This window comes from Gracilinanus agilis, chromosome 2 (assembly GCF_016433145.1).
Source record: "Gracilinanus agilis isolate LMUSP501 chromosome 2, AgileGrace, whole genome shotgun sequence".
In the NCBI taxonomy this organism is placed as follows: Eukaryota; Metazoa; Chordata; class Mammalia; order Didelphimorphia; family Didelphidae; genus Gracilinanus; species Gracilinanus agilis.
Window position 1 is genome coordinate 326,028,051 of NC_058131.1, and position 18,720 is coordinate 326,046,770.

Below are 18,720 nucleotides of genomic sequence, written 5' to 3' on the forward strand. Positions count from 1 at the left end.
AATGAAGAATCTGAGTTAGAGAAGAGAGGATGGTGGGAAAGGAGAGAAAAAAGAGGAAAGAAGAAAAATAGAAAGAGAATGGAAAGAAGAGAAATAGAAAATAGAAAGGGGATGATAGCAGAGGAGAGGGAAGATAGTGAGGAGATAGCAAGAGACAAGAAAAAGAAAAAGGGAAGGTGATGGTGAGAAAAAAAGACTGGAGAAAGGAAAGGAGAAGAAAGAGGAAGAGAAAATCAGAAAGGATTTAAAAAAAGAGAAGATACAAAGACAGGAGAGAGAGAAAGATGAAAACTAAAAGTGTGGAATCAAGTAAGAGTTATGAAAAGGTGATTTAAAAATTTTTTAACATATACAGTATATGAAATTCATGGTTATTAATTATTTTCTGACAGAAAATATGGAAATGTGAGCTTTATCTGATTATTTTGATGAAAATGTCCAAACGGTGTTATTTATAGATGCTCAGACCTAATATATATTAAAATTTCATAACATATCGTCTGGATTTTTCTCCATTATTGTTTTTGATTTTCGATGTGTTTTGACAGGTGTTATTTGAATTCCAAGAAATATAGGGTATTTTATAGAACTTTAGTTCTGTATGCTGGTTCTCTCTGTTTTTTTTTCTTTTTCATTTTATTTACTAATCATTCTCATGCATATTTTCTCTATCAAATTATATCTGGGGTTTGACGAGACTAAGCAACCGCCAGGTATGACCTTCTCCCAAAGTGCAGAATAAGGATGGCTCAGAATGTCAGTGGGAGGAAAATTGGCCTTAGATTTGCAAAGCAGATCTGAGCATTGATTGATGTGACTTTGATGTTCTGATATCTTGGTAACTCTTTGTGCTCCCATTCCTGCTAGGGAAGATAGTGGATAAGGAGCATTCAGCCCTATTGCTTCATAATAATGGGGACAGAAAGAAAAAAGGGGATGAGGGTAGCTGACTCTGGGGAAAAGAATCTATAAATATGTTTCTCTGAAAGAGACTGGGCCCTAGTAAGTCATACCTTGGCTTAGTTCCTTGAAGAACACTCAGAAGAGTGAGAGCTTAGAAGAATAGGAAAGAAAAGATAGATAAGAAAGATAGATGGGATGTGGCTATCTTTTGCCTTTTTGATTCCCTGTCCTGCCTTTTCTGTCTCTGCAATATCCCTTTCATTGTCTCAATCTTCTCTACTTATATTTTCCACCAACCTAGCTCCAGTCTGTATCATCTCTTCCCTAGACTATTACAGTAGCTTCCTGATTACTTTTCTTGACTTGAATATCCCTCATTCCGGTCTATCCTGAGCAGGCTGCCACAGTAATACATAGCTCTGATTATATCTCCCTCATCCCCAAGACCTATCAATTGCTTCCTATTGTAAAACAAATAAATTCCAAACTCATTAGCTTGGCATATAGTATCCTCCATAGTCTGGTTCAATCCTACCCTTCCATCTTTTTCTCACTCTAATAATCTCTTATACATTCTATTAGCCCTGCCTAACTGGCATATGTATCATAACCCAAACCTATGCCTCAAGTTTTTTTTGTTTTATTTATTATATTTTTCCAGATTACATGCAGACACAATTTTAATAATCATTTTCTGACATTTTGTGATCCGTATTCTTTCCCTCCCTCCCACTACTCTCTCCTACCTGAGATGGCAGGTAATATGAAATATATTGTACATGTGCCATTAGGCAATATATAATTCCATGTTCAATATGTTATCAGCATTAATATCAGTAGTACAAGAGAAAAATTCATGGAGAAAGCATGGAAGCATGCTTCAATCTATATGCAGACTCCATTAGTTCCTTGTCTGGCAGTAGGTAGCCTTTTTTTGTCATGAGTCGCTTGGAGTTGTCCTGGATCGTTGCATTGCTGATAATAGTCGAGTCATTCACAGCTGATCATTGTATTTTCTTGCTGGTACTGTGTACAACACTCTCCTGATTCTGCTCATTTCCCTTTTTGTCACTTCATGTAAGTCTTTCCAGAATTTTGTGTCATCATCTTGTTTGTGATTTCTAATGGCACAATTCTATTCCATTACAACTTGTTCAGACATATCTCAATTGATGGACATTCCTTCAGTTTTCATTTCTTTGCCATCACAAATCAAGTTTTCCTACTTCTTTTACTCTGCTCATGCCACAATTTCTTGAGACAACTGCCATCCCCTCTTGAATATCCAGCCATATCCATAATACTTGAAGGCCTTGCTCTCCATGAAGCTTTTTTTTAATCCTCTCAGTCAGTGATGACCTCTCCTTCTCCTGAATTATTGCTTATAGTTTGTTTTTTTAATACATTTAATGTGTCCTATTTTATATAGCTATGCACTTTCCTTATCTCTTCTATTGGACTATAAACCCTTTGAGGACAGGAGCTTATCTTTGTACCTTTTACAGCACTGAAGATAATGATATGTATACAACAGGTTTTTCACAAAATGTTTTTGAATGTATCCCTAATATCTATGACCCTATGAGTAAAAAATTAAGGTTTCTCTGATGGTTTTGGTTGTTGAAGATGGTGATGATGACAAGGATGGGTGGCAATGGCTATTAGTTCCTATAATGAATATTCACCCTATTGTCATCTGCAACATGGAAGTCAATGGAGAAAGAGAGGCAAGAAAGAGGAAAAGAGAGTGAGGTGAAGAAAAGAAAGTAACAGCGGCGATGGGAGAAAATGGAATATTAAAGCAATAAAAGGAAGTTAGTCGTCAGAGCAGCTGTGGCCGAAGCAGTAATAATAACAATCACCCAATGATAATTCTGTATTTTTATCCATTTCTCCCCAAGGAACCCAATAGTTCCTCTATGGACATTATGTAATTGAATCCTATATCCATCTGAGTAGGGAGTTTGAGAGCAGATGTTATCTTTTCTATCTTACTTTTTGGGAAATTGATGCACACACAGAGAGATTGAAAGTTTTGCTTGGTTGTGGGAAAGATCTGTGAATGAAACACAGATCTCATTTCTGTAAAAGAAAAAAAATCTGCAGATGGCAAAGATTAGAAACTAAAGGAGGTTGGAACATTTTGGGGAGGGGAAGCCTAGCTTGGGAATTAGGAAACCTGGGTTCTTTCTCTAGCTTCACTACTAATGAACTGTGAGGCATCAGGCAAGTTCTGTCCTGGTTCAGTTTCCTCATCTGTGTATTGTGTAGGTTCATTTGACAATTTGTATAATTCTTTCCAGCTCTCTCCTTCTCTAACATTTCGTATTTTATGATTCATTTCAGCTCTTAATATCATATATTCTAAGGTCCTTTTTAATTCTAATGATTCAAGAATAAAAGGAAATTAGGATAAACGATCTAACGGAAAAGAAGGGAACTATAAGCAGGGCAGAAGAACAGAGAGAAAAGTAGAAGTATAGATTGGTAGGGCTGAAAGGGACCTTGAGACATCATCAAATCTATATTCCCACCTCCAGGCAGTACTGCACTCAAACCATCTGGTCAGATGAGGATCTATTGTGTTTTCAGAGACCTCTAGAGAAAGTGATTTCACAACCTCCCTCAATAATTCATCCCAGAATTTAACAATCTTTCCCAGCCCAAAGTTCTTCTTTAGGACTGAGTGAATCTTTTTTCTCCCAACTTAAAACACATTTCTGCAGTTTTTTGTCATGGTTTAATACAAAAAACTCTGATCTTGGGAGGCTGTCAAAAATGTCTGAGCATATCTGACAGTGATGGGAGATGGGGGGAGCCAAGGTTACTGGTTTCTAGTCCTGATTTTGCCACTTACTGACAGTCCTTGAACCAGTCATGTACTGCAAAGAGTTAGAAAGGACCTTTGATATAATCTAGCCCAATCCCCTCATACAACATAGAGGTAATTTATATACAATGGGCATCTAGTTGGCACAGTGGATATAATGCCAGGCTTTAAGTCAGGAGAACTCATCTTCCTGAATTCAAATCTGGCCTCAGACACTTCCTAGCTATATAACCCTGGGAAAGTCACTTAATCCTGCTTCCTCAGTTTTCTCATCTGTGAGATGAGCTGAAGAAGGAAATGTGAACCACTCTAGTATCTTTGCCAAGAAAACCCCAAATAGGGTCACAAATAATCACACATGACTGAAACAACTGAACAAAAATAACAACATACATACAGCATAAATTTACTGTGCTTTATAAGGGTAAATAGCTCCTTCCCTGCTGTGGGTCTCAGTTTATTTATCTATGAAAATTAAGGAGGTGGACTAGATGATCCTCATGATCTCTTATAGCTACAAAATGGATTCCAATTCCTACCAGAAACTTTTCCTTCAACCCAATTGCTTTATTTATTATTTATTCCTTATCCCTTGAAACTTTGTTTCTTAAACACACACACACACACACACACACACACACACACACACACACACACACACACACATTGCTTTCCTGCTCAACAAAATTCAGTCCATCCCTCAAGTCCCAGTTCAAATCTTCCCTATTCTGGGAAGTCTTCTCTGAGTACTTCTGCCAATATAGATATTATTTTGTTGTTGGTTTGTTTCAATTATGGCCCTATATAAGTCTTTCTTGGCAAAGATGCTAGAGTGGTTTCCCATATCCTTTTCCGACTCATATTAGAGGTGAGGAACTGAGGCAAGAAGTTAAGTGACTTGCCTAGGGAAATAGCTAGTGTCTGAGACTGAATTTAAACTCAAAAAGATGAATCTTCCTGACTCTAGACCTAGTGCTCTATCCATTGTACCACCTAGTTGGCCACACAAATGTTGTCTTTTAATAATCTTCAGCTCTTCATGTTTTTTTCCACCCATCTGATGCTAAGTATTTTCTTATACTGTTATTTTTGTTAGTTATCTTTGTGTGTGTGTGTGTGTGTGTGTGTGTGTGTGTGTCTGTGTCTGTGTCTGTGTATGTGTATCTCTTGTCACCCTAGTTGGAGATAGCATGCATTTTTCTATCTTACTTCAGTCCCAGGAAGTACTGCTCATGTGGTAGGAGTTCACTAGACACAGGCCACTTGCTTGATTAAAAGCATAATTGAATTAATTTCCCATATTGTGTCCAGAGGTGAGAGTTGCTGGTCCTCTTGGGTATAGAGGGGATAAAAGTGAATGTGAAAAAGTGAGCTCATTCTTCTCTTCATGTTCTTCTGGAAACAGCACTGGAGTTGGAGAAACTGCTACAATCCCAGTTCATGTACTTGTTAGATGTATGAGCATTGTTAGATCATATTACTTTCCCAAAACTCAGTTTCCTTATCTGTAAATTCATTTACCTCATTCAATAAATATTTATTAAATTCTCACTATGTGTAAGACACTGTGCTTGGCACTGCAGATGTAAAGACAAAAAAATCTCTGTCCTTCCAAGAACTCTGATCAGTCTAAAAAGGGATAGAGAAGCTGCAGCAAGTCCACAAATATGGATATACACAAAATATACTAAGCACTACAATGTAATTTCAATATTAGGAAAGACCTGGTGTAGGAGGTAGCAACTGAGCTGTGCTTTGAAAGAAACCAGGAATTCTTGGAAGTGGCAGTGAGAGGCAGTTTACTCCAGACATGGGAGTCATGCAGAGGCTTAGCTTAGCTGTCTGCTACAACAAGTGTCTCCTATTGAGGTTTATCCTCCACTCAGCTGTCATAGGGATCTTCCATCTGGCCATATCACCCCCTTACCCAGTAAAGTCTAGTGGCTTTCTATCATTTCTAGAATCAACTACAAATTCCTCATTTTGGCATTCAAAGCCCCCTCCCCTCCAACTTTCCAGTCTTCTTCTATCTTACTCACCATGAGGTACACAAAATCCCTGCTATTCCTCTCACAGGAAACTCATCTCTTGACACTGGCCATTTTCTCTGGCTGCTGTCCATTCCTGAAATCCTCCCCCTCTTCACTTCCATCTCCTGACTTCACTGGCTTTCTTCAAGTCCCAGTTAAAATCCCACCTTCTACAAGAAATCTTTCTCAATTCTCCTTGATTCTAGTGCAAATTATCTCCCATTTATTCTTTATATAACTTGTTTGTAGTAGCATACATGTTGTCTCCCCCATTAGACCTAGTTCCCTGAGATCAGGAACCATCTTTAACCTTTTCATACCAACCCCTTAACCCCATTTCTGGTATATAGTAGGTACTAAATGAATGTTTATTGACTGACTGACTGTCGTGCTACAAGAGAATGATGAAGCTCTGAACTGTGAAGGTAAACAAGAAGGTAACAATAGAATGAAAATAGTGACCTTGGAAAGATAAATTCAGATATAGTTGTATAGTTGGAGGTGTACATCCAAAGAACCTGGAAAGGGAAGAATTAACCCCTCAAAATCTTGTCTTAATAAAGCAAATGACCTTTAATGCTACTCCTTATGTTATCTTTTCAATATGGAAGATGGCTCTGAATAATTCTGACAAATTCCTTCTTTCCTCTCTAGCCTTTTGGCCAGACCTCATTAAGAATAAGTTGCAGGCCTTTAGGTAATAGATTGTGACTGAGGCTTCCTTCATCTGATTAGCAGTGGAGCAGGAGGCACTGACAGGAATCCAGGTTTCTACCTTCGTGTGGCTCTGGCTGGGAGGCCTGTTCGATATACGAGCAGCGTCTTCATGACAAAGGCAATTGCTGGCTTCCAACCAGCCGACTGCCTCCAAATATTGGTTTTGTTTTATGAGCCAAGAGCCCTGTATTCCCTATAAGGCATCTACCCTGTAGGAGAGAGAGGGAGCTCCCAGGAAGGTGGGGAAGCTTGGAGATTTAAGTCGATTAGATAAAAATAACTTGCATACTAGAGGGGGAATGGCATTGACCTGAAAGTTAGCAAACCTAGATTCTTACCTTAGCTGCCTGAATGTAGGCAAAATACTCTGACTATTTATTCATCTGAAAGATGATGTTGAACTAAATTGAGGTGTTTTTTCTTTATTTTTTTTGTGTCATGGGTAACAATACCTTTGGGCTGTCTGGTCAAGTCTATGAACCCCTTCTTAGATCATTTTAAAAAAAACTAACTGTAAGACATGCTATATTTTAGTTAGAGATTAATGAAAATGAAGATTTATCTTTCCTTTTCCCATGCAAGTCCTTAAACCCCCATGAAAGGAGTTCATGAACCCAGATTAAGAATCTCTGGATTAGATGATATTAATAACTAGCATTTTTATAGTGCCTTAAGGTTTGCAAAGCACTGTCCATATGTTATCTCATTTGATCCTTAAAATAGCCCTGAAAGGTAATGTACTATATTGTTAGTCCCATTTTTCAGATGAGGAAATGGAGGCTGAGAGGTTAAATGAATAATCAGTTTCACATAGCTAGTGTCTATCCACTAGACCACCTAGCTGTCTCAACAATGACCAAAGATGCTCATAGATGTAGAGATGGAAGAAACCAGAGAAGTCAGCTCTTACAGTACTTCCATTTTATATTTTACAAAAATGAAGCATGAAGAGGCTAAGTGACATATCTAAATCACACAGATATTAAGTGGCAGAAGAGAACTTAAGCCTTTGTTCAATGACTTTGCCACTGCATAATTCTAACATCTCTCCATATCTCTAAGGTCTTTTCAGTTTTAACATACTACATTCTGAAGTCATGTTTGGGTATTACATTCAAATGTTCTAGATTCTCTTAACATGTTATATTAGATTTGACATTTCATACTGTGAGATTCCTTCCACTTATAGTTTCCTAAATTATTTCCTGTGATTTCTTCCAGATTTGGCATTCTATAATTCTTAAGATCTGGATCATAAAAGGATTCTTTGGATATAGAATCTGGCTAGTCCTGATTAAGGGAAAGGTAGAATGAAATTAAAAACACAAACATAAGGTTCCCCCAACCAAGAGAGCATGAATTATTAATCCAAGTAGGAGAATAAATTATCCCTTATCTCCTTTACCAAGAAGGCTGTGAGTCCCATGGATATACATAGGCAGTTCTAGATGCAATTATTCCACTGATACATAGAAGGAAGGAAAGAGATTCCAATGATAGGTCAAAATTTTCAGAGATGGATATCTAGGTTGCACAGTGGATAGAATAATCGGGAGGACCTGGGTTCAAATTTGACCTTATGTGTTTCTTAGCTATGTGATCCTGGGCAAGTCACTTAACCCTAACTGCCTAACCCTTGCTCTTTTTTTCTCAGAATTTATAGTAAGACAGAAGATAAGAGTTATTAAAAAAATTATGGGAAGATGTATGGAAGTACTGTGGAAAAACAAACAAAAAAACACTGCTCTGCCAGTGAAGAGACCTTTATGCAACTCTTTATGTGTCTATTGTTAGGGCTGGATATTAAGGAAATAATTTACAAAGACAATGACTGATCTGATAGGAGCTGATGAGATCACATGGAGAGATAGTATGGAAGAGAAGAGAGAACAGGCCAGATATTTGGAGCATTCTTACTTGGTAGAGGAGGTATTCTGGATCAAAGACCAGAAAAGTATAAGAAAGAATAATCAGAAAGGTGAGAGAACCAAGTGGAAGAAAAATCACACACACACACACACACACACACACACACACACACACACACACACACCAAGAGAAGAGAGAGCTTACTAGAAGGAGAAGGTAATTGACATAGCCTAAGACTATATAGATAAGTTAAAAAGGAGTAGAATTAAGAAAAGGTCATTAAATTTAGTAATTAAGAGATCATTGATAACTTCAGAGGAGCAGGTTGGATTGAAAGCTGAGGCCAAAAGCCATGTTATAAAAAATTTAGAAGCAAGTGAGAAGAGAGGAAGTGAAAAGACCTAGTATATATAGCTTTTCTCAAGTTTAGATGAAAAGGGTAGGAGAGCTATATGATGGCAGCTATCGAGAATGGTCAACTTTTGTCAGGTTTTATTTTGTTTTGTTTTTAAAAGATGGGAGGAGATATAAGGGAAGGAGTAAGTATGTAGGGAGAGATTAAGAGATTGAAAGTGATAGAAGTGATAATCTTTTGAAGGAGACAGGAAAGGAATGTATAGGTTATGAGTTTTGCTTTGGCAAGGAGAAGGGTCATCTCTATATGTAAGACAGGGTAACAATAAGTAGGAAGGTGGAGGAAAATACCTGAATGATGTGAAATGGAAGAAAAGGTGGGGGAAAAAAGGATTCTCTCCTCAAATGACTTTTTTTTTTCACATGTTCTTAACTGACAAGATGAGGGGATGATATACTGTGGTAAGGGAGCTTGAAGATAGATAAGAAATTTGTAATGGAATCAGTTAGTATGACTTTCTGATTTCTTCCAACTCTGTTCAGTAGCAGTGAATGTGAGCAAAGAAGATGGATGGATGGCAGAAATAATCCAAGATTGGGATTTGGCTTGGTATGCTTGACAAATGGGCCAAGGGTGCAAGGGATTTGAGTGTAGAAGATCCTATAGAATTGAAATAATTCACTAAAAGGTTGAGATAGGAAAGGGAGAAAAGCCTAGTCAGTGCAGCCTAAGAAAGAACTGCCTTTGGGAGGATTTGGGTGAAGAAGAGGATTAAGGATCAGAAGGGAAAGGAAAAGATGGAATGATAAAATATTATGATCAGATAAAGGAATTTTGAACTTCATAAACATGGAAATGGCCCACAATTCTATTAGCCTCAGAATATTTTTACCCCTGAAGGTCACCATTGTCATTCACATTAACCTTATCTCTCCTGTAAATTAAGTGGGGAAGGCAGAGAAGTAAACTGTGTAAGCACCCCAGACATCCAAGATACACTGGTATCCTGAGTCCTTTTGTTAAAATGCTCACATTAAACCCCATGGACTCATCTTTAGCCACTAAGTGGTCACTGAAAGTTCATTTATGAACTCATCTAGAAACCATCTTGATCCTATTAATTTTCTCAGTCTGCACAACTTCTATGGATAATGAATGGCAAATGTTTGCTCTCCAGGGTACTAGGCAAAGTACTGCTTCTTTATCTGAAACAACCTCTTTAAAGCTTTTAAGGGACCTTCAACTTGAAATATTCAGATCCATAGATTGATAGGTTGGAATTAAAAAGTGCCTTCGAGAATACTTATGCCTATAGATTCCTAAAATGTTAGAGTTGGAAATGACCTTAGAATGTTGAATGTTGGGACATACGACATAGAATATGAGCATGGGAGCAACTTTAGCTTGATAAACAGCACTCAGGATGAAAAGATTAATAAAAATAAAATCACTCTTGTCAAGGAGATTACATTACTTTTGCAGGCAATACATAGGTAAGTATAATTCAAGGGATAATATGAAGAGGGTAAAGATTAGGTCAAAATATTTAGGAATCATTGAGGAGGGAAATACCATTAACTATGATAATCAGGGAAGGGTTTACAGAGGAGGTGCCACCTGAATTGAGACTGAAGGAAGAGAAGGCAAAGATAAGGATAATGTTTTCTAGGCTTTTGTAACTACACATTTGGGATTCTATGTGTGAGGGGGAATTCAGGAAAAAACTACTAATTCAATTTGCCTGGAATATAGGGCATGTTAAGGAGACTAAGAAGAAATAAAACTAGACAGGTATACTTGATCTAGATTATAGAGAGCCTTAATTGCTAAAAATAGGCAGTTTTAAATTAATCTAAAATCAATAGGGAGCCACTGAAAATTTTTTCGATCATAGAGAGTGACTAGTGTATTAGATTTTCCTCCCTTCCCCTTTAAAGGCAATGTGTGAAGAATGGATTGAAGAATGTAGAAATATGTGACAGAAAGACCAACTGGAAATTTTAATAATCTAGAAGAGAGGTGATAAAGAGTCTAAGCTTGTTTTTTGGTAGTAGGAGTGAGGAGGTATTGTAGATGGAGAATTAGAAGAATTTGGATAAGAGTGTAAGCAAGAAGAAAGAGACAAAGGTCAGTACACAGTTTTAAACCTGGGAACCAAAAGGGCTAAGAAAATTCTTTACTTTTCTAAGTGAGGTAGAATATGAGGTTATCTACTAAGTGAGAGGATGAGGTGGACAGAATCTGGGAATTGAAAAGGAAAGAAGAGATTTGAAACAGCTATCCTGATGGATCAGGTATTTTTAAACCATTTAACTATATAAGCTTATGACTGTGAAGAGAGAAAAATGAGGCCACTGCATTGGTGACTGGGAGAATAGGAAAGAACCAAGACAAACAACCAGAAATCTCCAAAAGGACAAAAGTTATTAGTTGTGAGACCAAAACAAAGGACAGGAGGAGGTGATCAGAGAGTAGGATTTCAATATTTCAGGAAAACAGACACTAAATATTTTTCTTTTGTCATAAGGTCTATAGTGAAGTAGGTAGGCTAAAATAGAAGAGAGATGGAAATCTTGGCAGTTGAGAAGATTCATATACTGGAAAACCAGAGTGTTTGAAGAGAAACCAATATGTCAAATGAAATAATATATGTAAAGTGCTTTGAAAACCTTAAAATGTTAAATGTGATAGCTGTTGTTTTTATTTTTCTTGTTGATGGTGATGTTATCATTATGAGGATGATGATATGTGCCTGAGGCTGAGATTGGATTTTTTGAGAGGACCATATGCCTAGTATTGAAGTCTTTGAGAAAAGAAGGAGAATGATCAGAAGTTTAGAAAGTGGCAAAAATGGTCTCTAGACAGGGAGATAGGGATGGATGATGTCAGCTTTAAATGAGGAGTGGTTGTTGAAAAATGGTAGCAGTAGGAGGATCTAGAAGTATCAGTTGGTAATTTACTCCCTGGCAGCATTCAGTAGGGGCATATTCTTCCTTCTTCCATTCCTTTTTGTTTTTCAGTCATTTTTCAGTCACAATCAATGCTTTGTGGCCTTATCTGGGATTTTCTTGGCAAAGATACAAGAGTGGTTTACCATTTCCTTCTCCAGCTCATTTTACAGCTGAGGAAACCAAGGCAGTCGTCCTAATAAAAATTAGAGACAGAACTGGATTGAAGAGGTGGTGAGAGAAATAGACCTTACACTCCTAGGGGAAAGAAATGCAATTTTGGCAAATGATCATGGCATCCTAGAGAATCATGTGATAAAGAGTTTCTAATCCAAATCCATATAGAAGCCTGGGTTGGGTCAGGGATATGACAGTGACAATGTTGATTCTAATTTTAGAACATAACTTAAAGTCCATAAGGCCATTAAAATATAGAATGTTAAAACATCATCTTAGAGCTGAAAGGGACCTGACCATTCTCCTTTTTTCTTTTTGTCTTTTAAGATGTTTCATTTTTTTAAAAGTTTATTTGTTTTTGTTTTCTTTTAAAAATTTGAGTTTTGAATTTTTTCTTCTTTCTAGCCCTCCCTCACCAAGTCAATAAATGTAATATCAATTATACATGTGAAATCATATAAAATTATTTCTATAATTATCCATTGTGTGAAAAAAGCAAGAAAAAAAGAAAATGAAATAAATTATGCTTCAATATGCATGCAGACTTCATCATTCTTTCTCTAGAGGCAGATAGCATTTTTTCTCCTAAGTCCTTTGGAATTGTCCTAGATCACTGAATTGCTAAAAGTGAGCTCAGTCATTTACAATTCATCATCTTACAATTTTATTGTTTCTGTAAACAATGATCTCCTGGTTTTGTTTATTTCACTTAGCATTGTTTCATATAGGTCTTCCCAGGTTTTTCAGAAATATCTTGCTTATCATTCATATAGTACAATAATATTTCATCACAATCATTTACCACAACTTGTTTGCCATTCCCCAATTGATGGCCATCCCCTCAATTTCCGATTTTTTGCCACTACAAAGAGATTTGGTATAAAAAATTTTGGATGTATGAGTCCTTTTCCTTTGATATATTTGGGGAGCCGACAAAATAGTGGCATTTCTGGATTAAAGGATATGCATAGTTAAAATAACCCCTGGGAATGGCTCCAATTTGCTCTTCAGAATAGTTGGATCATTTCACAACTCCATCAGTGATGCATTAATGACCCAGTTTTCCCTTATTCCTTTCAACATGTTATTTGCTTTTTCTGTCATATTAGCCAACCTGATAGGTGTAAGGTGGTACCTCAGAGTTGTTCTAAATTGCATTTTTCTAATAAATAGTGATCTCAAGTATGTTTTCCTATGAATTTAGATAGCTCTGATTTCTTCTTCTGAAAACTGTGTGTTCATATCCTTTGACCATTTATCAAATGGGGAATGACTTATATTTTTATAAATTTAATTCGGTTCTCCATGTATTTGAGAAATGAAATATTTTTTCAGACAAACTTCCTGTAAAGATGTCCTAGGCTCCTGTTTTCCTTCAAATCTTGGCTATAATGGTTATATTTGTGCAAAAACTTCTTTAAATTTCATGTTGTCAAACCATTATGATCTCAACCTCTTATTTGGTCATAAATTCTTTCCTTATCCATAGATCCAACAAGTAAAATTTTCCATGCTCCTCTTATTTTGCTTATGATGTCTCCTTTTATGTCTAAATTATGTACCCATTTTTAAAAAGCCCTTATCCTCTGACTTAGTATCAATCTAAGATTAGAAGCATGGCAAGGACTAGGCTAAAACTGAATATATTAAGTCATCTAGGGCAAAGAAGTGTCTGAAGGGATGGCATGTAGAATAGGCATTAGCTTTGCTAGGCCTTAAGCAACAGATCTATAGTCACAGCTGGAGTGGTAGTTGCCCTGAATAGGATTTTTGGAAGAGAACAGGTTTTGAATTTTAAAAGATTTGAGTTCAAATCCCAGCTCTGTCTGTTACTATTTTTGTGACTTTGGATAACTCACTAGTCCTCAGGTTCCTCAAATGTAAAATAAGTGAATTAAACTAGATGACTGATCTTGAACATCACTTTCATCTCTCAATCTATGGTCCTTATGATCCTAATATTGGCCCAGTGGTAATAAAAGTCTGAAGTTAGGAAGTCCTGAGTTCAAATCCAACCACATATACATAATAGCTTTGTGATCCTACATAAGTCACTTAACCTTGATTTGCCTAAGTTTCCTCATCTGTAAAATAGGAATAATAATAGCCCCATCTCCGTTGGTTGTTATGAGGATCAAGTGAGATAATAAATATAAAGTACTTAACAGTGCCAGGCATATAGGAAGCATTGTATAAATGTTAGCTATTAATATTATATAAAACATATGTCTTCCCTTCCACACTCATATATAAATATAAAAATTACATATATATGTATCTATGAAAAAAAGACAAACTCTCTGTACAGAAGTGGCATGGGATGCCTCAGGAAGTAGCAGCTTCCCTCTCCCTGGAGGTCTTTAAGCAGGACTGGAAAACCATTTGTCAGGGACGTTAGGGAGGGGATTCCTATTCCTTCCACCTCTGACATTCTGTTGTTCTGTGATTTGGACCTTAACCAAACCCCACTTCCTACTCCCTTCACTAAGGAAGGCAAACAAGTGGCCTCATGAGATTGCAAAAGCCCTGTGGCTGCCTCTCTCCCTTTTCCCAGAGCGTAAATGACCCGTCACGGAGACAGGACTGAACTTCTGAATGAGATCACAGCCTTTTCGCCCTTTCTGCACAGTTTCACCCGGTGAATTATTGTCTTATTTCCATTCCACTCCAATGAGCTGTCAGCGATGGATACTGTAATTCAGCGCAATAGAAACACAAACAGATGGGTAATTGACCTGCGTGCCTTCATTACACTGGGGTTCAGCGCTGCTGTTCCAGCTATAAAGTCCTTTATCTGCCAGTCTGAAATCCCTGGGCTTTTTGTGAGGAAGGAGATCAGGCCGGAAGGCTTGCAGGCGGTTCACTCGGAGTTATTATTCCCTCTGCCTCATGCATTTCAGAAACCGACAGAATCTGACAGGCAGAACTTACCAGGTACAAGACAACAGCTGGGAGTCCTATAGGGCTTGACGATGTCTACAGGGGGTTGCATTCTGGTGCTCTTAACAGGAGAGAAAAATATTTATCTTCCATCGCAGAAGGACCTTCTTTTTTTTTTTTTTCTTTCTCTCTCAGTTGGTGCCTTTCTCTTTCTCCCTGACACCAGAAAAGAACATACATTTAAGCTACTAATGAAATAGGTCAGTAAAATATCCATTTAGTCAAGAAAAATTTATTGAGTCCCTAAAGGGATTATAGCACCTGCACGAATTAGGGTATGTGATGAAGAAGTTGTGGTCTATGGGTAAGTGACTGCCATAAGTATGTAGGTAAGTGACTTCCAGAAGATGTCAGTTGGAATGCTGATGTTGTCCTTTGCTATTTATCTAGCTTGGCAAGTCACTTCACCTCTGAAGGACCTCAGTTTCCAAAGGATTTGGCTTGATTTGTAAAGTTCCTTCTTGGTCTAAATCCTACGATCTGAAATGACCCCTGCCTTAAAGATGTCTGGAGTATACCATGGCCATTCCTGGCTCGGAACTTTTCTTCAGGCTCTTCTTAGGATGTTGGTACAAGAAGATGAATTTAGAATCACCCAGTCCAATCCCCTCATTTGGTTATTAGGAATATCATTATCTAGGAGGCTGGTGGCACAGGACACAGAACACTGGACCTCAAGACAGGGAGATACGAATTCAGTTCTACATCAAACACTTTCTAGATGTATGATCCTGAGCAAATCACTTACCTCATCTATAAAAGGGGGATAATAATAGCACCTATCTCCTAGGGTTACTGTAAGGATTAAATGAAATAATAATGCTATATGCATGCCAGTCATCATCATCATTATCATCATTATCTATAAAGTAGGTAGGGAAGGCAATTTTTTAAGGCACTCCTATCCTGATGATATTCATGGAGATAGATCCCTTTTTTGTATGGGTTTAAAGGCAGCTAGAGAATGTACCTGGGCTTGGAAATGGAAGACCTGAGTTCAAATACAAACTTAAATACTTACTAGCTATGTGACCCTGGAAAAGTCATTTTAAGTTCTGTTTGCCTCAGTTTTCTCAACTGTAAAATAGGGATAATAGTACTTACCTCACAGGAATGTTGTGAGGATCAAACGATCCTTTGTGTAAAGTGCTTCATATAGTACCTGGCACATAGGAGGTACCACATAAATGCTTATCCTCTTCCTTTTCCTTACCCTTTCCTTCATTTAAATGGAAGGATCAGAATGGAGGTGGTGCATATCATGTCAGGGTCAGGGACAGAAGGACTAGATGTACTGAGTTTCTGTGTTCTCAAGCTGAACAATCACCATTTGAACTACCAAGGGAGAGAGAAGCAGAAAGTGATGGTCTTCATCTTAATGTTCACACATCCCCCATTGCCCACACATCCTGCATATTGAAGGCATCACATTTAAAATTCTAAGTAGTCTGGGAGGGAAAAAATATTTTCCATATGTTTGGTGTGGGTGAGTTGGTTTTGAAATGAAAATCAGAATTTTTGTAAGTCCTACCAATTGTGCAGTGGAATTGATTACCTTCACAAAGGAGTGCCCTTGCCTTTTTTTAACATCCTTTATAACTCCTGTGGGCATAAGATCTGTGCCAACTACCTATTAGCTTCGTGACCTTGGGCAAGTCCTTTGCTCTTTCTAGGAGTATATCCCCCCAGTCTATAAAATGAGGATAATAGCCCTTGAACCACCAAACTCCAAACTTGTGAGTTATTGTAAAAAGAGTAAACCTTAAAGTACCAGATACATGAGGTGTCATTATGTGTGTATGAGTTATTGTTCCATAAATTTGGGTCATTATTACTTGCATAGGCATATATGGGGTTCTGTGAATATGTACATGGTTAGTTCCTTGGGAGTTATGTGGAGCAAAATATCCACATAGACAGCAGCTGTATGTCTGTACAATAGTGGTTCTATGGGCCAAATCCTGCCCCAAGATATTTATGGCTTCCATTGAAATGGGTGAAATGGGAGCGAGGTGCCAATATATAAGGCCAGAACTGGGCTTCTTTGTTGAACACAGGTGACCGATGGAAGTCTCTGGCCACGGCTATTTGTGAATCCCCACTGCTAACAAAATAGTTATGTAACTTTCAACAGTAATGACATTTTGCAGAAAAGTACTTCCTAATTGCCTCTGTCTTCATTATTCTCCTTCAAAATTACCCAAGAGATTTTGCCTTAGAGACACGGAGGCACGGACGGAGTTTCCGTTTTTAAGAGAAGCCTGTTTGTGTTACAACTGCTCAGAAGGAAAAAAAAATCCCCCAATGCCAAGCCTTCTCCTTTTTTTCCCCTTCCAGTTACATTAAACATAGAAAGTAATACAGCTTTTTGAATCCCTGCCAAACTAAGATGATTTGACGCATTTTTCTAAAAACTTGCTCCCCAAGTTCCTTTTGGGCTGAAACCAAGAATAGAAAATGTTCTCCCCACACACAGAGGATAAAGAAAATGATGAGCAAGCACATGGAAACAGTGCAGTGGCATGGTGAAACAGAAAGAGCCTTGGTCTTGTAATTGGGAGACTTGGGCTGACACCCCTGCTAATGATCCTTAGTTTTCCCATCTGAAAAAAATGGGGAGAATAGCCCTTTCATTGCCTGCTTCTTTGAGATATCATGGAGGGGGGAATACTTTATTTAAAAAATGATTATTATATACAGTCAGAGAGAAAAGATAAAATTTTTTCATAGTATTTTGTTGGAATGGACAAAGATAAAAATAAATATAATCAGTAACTAGGTGGAGAGAAGAGGATGGGGCTGGGGCTAAATGGTCTCAGAATTGGAGACAGGGAATATTGAAAGCCAGAGGGAATTCTCAATTCTCTACTCAGGAAAGTTTTCTTCAGGTAGTTTATTGACTAAGTCGGATTCTAGTCCCTTGTTTGGTTTGATTTTATTGCTTCTCACTGCTAAGCTCAAAAGGCTAGACAGAGGGTATATGATGGATAATATGGATCATCACAAGCTCCAAACAAGAGAACTAGGAAAGAGGTAAGTGTGAGGGAGCTAGATCAGTAGAGGAGAAAGAAAGGGTAGGAAGAGAAGAAGAGAATCAAACCAAATCTGCTGGCTGAAACTAGCTAGGTCCCTTGAGGATTCAATTATCCCTGGAATGTTGTTGAAGATCCTCGGATTCCAGTGACCTTCTCCCTCAGACCACATGTGGCAATTTGTTTTTAATCTATCTTCTGTACTCACCATGAAGATGGGAGGGTGAATGACACTGAGGTTAGAGAGTTGGTTTTGAAGCCAGATTGACCTAACATCTCACCTTGGACACATTCTGCCTATATGACCTTGAACAAATTACTTGACCTTAGTGCTGTGAGGAACTCTATTATTAAGAGAGAGGTTCCTCCCCTGTTCCCTCACAGGTACAGTTTCTATCCCTATACTCATCTGTGTTTCTACCTCTTCCTCCTAATAGACTGTGCTCCTGGGAGTAGAGACTATATCTTATTAAATTTGTGTATCTCCTTTAGCACCCAACGATGTCATATTCATTGAGTGTATGCTTAATAAGGACTTATTGAGCAAGTTTTTAGGAAATTGTTGGGTCATCTCCACAGGCTCAGTTTTTGATGTTCAATATTCTTTCTCTGGCTTTATAGTCTCTTGATTCTATATTCTCTATTTCAAACACACCATGTGCTGCCCCACCTCTAGACCTTTATGCTACTGCTTATGCCTGAAATGTTCTCTTTCCCTGTTTTCTTCTTAATTCCTATCCAAATTTTAAAGCCCAAATTAAATGCCATCTTGTCCATGAAGACTTCTCTGACAAAGCGGAACAACTTTAAAAATAACACACACACATATAAAACTTCCCCCTTGGCACTTCCTAAATAATATTTTATTTCATACAAGTCCAATGCACTTATCATACAGCATCATGTATTGTACAAACTG

At 37.7% G+C, this 18,720-nt stretch overlaps 1 protein-coding gene across 1 annotated transcript in view; it reads left to right on the forward strand.

The window, feature by feature from the left end:
* Nucleotides 1-18,720, forward strand: part of BRINP1 (BMP/retinoic acid inducible neural specific 1) — a 122,849-nt gene that overhangs the window by 75,416 nt on the left and 28,713 nt on the right. The window lies entirely within an intron of this gene.